At 45.1% G+C, this 2,500-nt stretch overlaps 1 long non-coding RNA gene across 1 annotated transcript in view; it reads left to right on the forward strand.

Moving 5' to 3' along the window:
- The first annotated feature begins 1,956 nt into the window (after positions 1-1,956).
- Positions 1,957-2,500, forward strand: part of LOC143522462 (uncharacterized) — a 1,254-nt gene continuing 710 nt past the window's right edge. The window contains exons 1-2 of the long non-coding RNA XR_013133002.1: positions 1,957-2,342; positions 2,490-2,500. The exon at positions 2,490-2,500 is cut by the window's right edge and continues 293 nt beyond it. This is a non-coding gene — a long non-coding RNA (uncharacterized LOC143522462). The remainder of the gene's footprint in view (positions 2,343-2,489) is intronic.

Raw genomic sequence — 2,500 nt, forward strand, 5'->3', positions numbered from 1 at the left:
GATATTTCGTTCGTGTAAATAAGATATTTCGTTTGTGTAAATAACTTAGCGTCATTTATTTATTTTTACTCATACAGCATAGTAATATAATATTTTTTGCAGTGTTTATGCTTGTGTTTGACTGATATTTCGTTTGTGTAAATAAGATATTTCGTTTGTGTAAATAACTTAGCGTCATTTATTTATTTTTACTCATACAGCATAGTAATATAATATTTTTTGCAGTGTTTATGCTTGTGTTTGACTGATATTCACGGATTGCCGTGAACCATTATCACGGGTCCAATCAACTTTTATTGTTCCCGTGTATGCAGGGGATTAGCCCGGTTTCGGTTTCGGCGTTATGTGTGAAGCGCCACCTATTACAATAAAGTATAATTAGTATGCGCTGTTGTGGGTGTGTTCTTCAGAGTCATGATAAAAGCTGAAACCCAAAGGCAGGCGACTTACATTTTCACTACTATCCTGTGTGGAGACGACGCAAAACACCATGGCAAGACAGAGGACGTTCACCGGTCAAGAAGTTGCGGCTTTGCTGACCAACGAGGACTGCTGTGAGTCCGATGCGGGAGAAGGACCCTCCTGTTTTTTGACCAGCGATTCATCCGATGAAGAAAGAAGCAGTACATCGGATGAGGTACAACAGAGCCCTCCAAGGAAGAGACGGACACAGGCTGACACCACACCTGCACCAACCGTACGGGCAAAAGATGGAACTGTTTGGGAGAAGGTTGGCATCGCACGCTCTCGTGTCAGCAGCTGTTTGCCTAATTCAACATTTGTTGAGCCGTCCGGGCCTACAGAGCATGCAAAGGTATAGTAACTTCATATTTCTTTCCAGTGTTTCTGCTTGTGTTTGAATGATATTTAGTACGTGTAATTTACCTAGCGTCATTTGTTTACTTTTACTAATACAGCGTAGGATCACAAGCAGACTGCAGAGTTTTCTGTGTTTGCTCGACATGGAGATGCTGCGAATCATCACAGACTGCACTGTCCATGAAGCCCGCAGAACAGACAGCAGCTGGAGTTTGTCGGTCAGCGAGTTTATGGCATTCGTAGCAATCCTATTTCTACGAGCAGTCCTCTGTCCAGTTGGAGCGATGTCGGACTGTTGGTCGGCAATGTTCGCTGTGCCTTCGATCCAGGAGACAATGGCACGGGACCGCTACCAAGAAATCATGCGGTACTTGCGCTTTGATAATAAGGACACCCGTGCGGAGCGTGCAAAGAGCGACAGATTTGCTGCGATTTCGGACATCTGGCAGCGATTTGTGAACAACTGCATTTTGTGCTATACCCCAGGCAAGGAACTGACAGTCGACGAGCAGCTGTTTCCGACCAAGGTTCGCTGTCCATTCACCCAGTACATTGCCTCAAAGCCGGACAAGTTTGGAATAAAGTTTTGGGTTGCTTCTGAGTTGAACACAAAGTACATGTGCAACGCCATTCCATACCTTGGAAAGGACCCCGATCGTCCCAAGGGGGAAAGAGTGTCCGAGAATGTGGTGATGAAGCTTATGAAGCCATACCTGGGCAAGGGCAGAACTGTAGCCACAGACAATTTTTTCACATCTCTTTCCCTGGCTAAGAAGCTGCTGGAATGCAACACGACTCTGCTTGGGACAATGAACAAGATTCGCCGAGAAGTTCCTTTGGAAGCCAAAAACGCCAAGGGACGTGAGAAGTTGTCAACGGAGGTGTACAGATCCGATGATGCGCTTCTGACGGTGTATGCCTCCAAGCCCAACAAAACAGTTTGCGTTCTGAGCACTATGCACACGCACGTGGAGATTGCAGACGACCGCAAAAAGAAGCCAAACACTGTGACGGACTACAACCGGACGAAGGTATGCATGTGTTGGCATTGATAAATCAATTTATCATACATGAATGAATTTATTCAAAATATAACATGTACTTCTTTGTATTTGTTCTTTGCAGTGCGCCGTTGACATCATGGACCAGAAGGCGCGTGCATACACAGTGCGCGCAGGAACACGCCGGTGGCCCGTTGCAGTGTTTTATAACATACTTGACCTGGCAGCGATGAACGCGCATGTTTTGTACACGGCATGTACGGGGTCCACAGAGAGTAGGAGAGTTTTTATGTGTACTCTTGCTGAGGAACTCCGTCTTCGTTTCCTACAGGAAAAGGAGTTGAAGAGAACGCCACGTCCTTCGCCTGCTCCTGGAAAGAAGACTACGTGTCAGGTGCAGACAAACTGCAACCGGAACCACAGCATAACCCCGTGCGCTGCATGCGGCAAGTACACCTGTCGCAAGTGTAGGGCAGAGTGTCCCTGGCTGTGTGGCAACTGTGTACCTAAAACTACATGAAGGTACGTCGATAAGTATATTTATATATATATATATATATATAAATATATTATATATATATACAGACAACCAATCACACACACATATATATATACACACACACTATTATTTGAACATAACCAAAAATCTCTTCTCTTTCTGTTCCACAGTCGCACATCAT

The sequence above is a fragment of the Brachyhypopomus gauderio genome, chromosome 9 (assembly GCF_052324685.1).
Source record: "Brachyhypopomus gauderio isolate BG-103 chromosome 9, BGAUD_0.2, whole genome shotgun sequence".
NCBI lineage: Eukaryota > Metazoa > Chordata > Actinopteri > Gymnotiformes > Hypopomidae > Brachyhypopomus > Brachyhypopomus gauderio.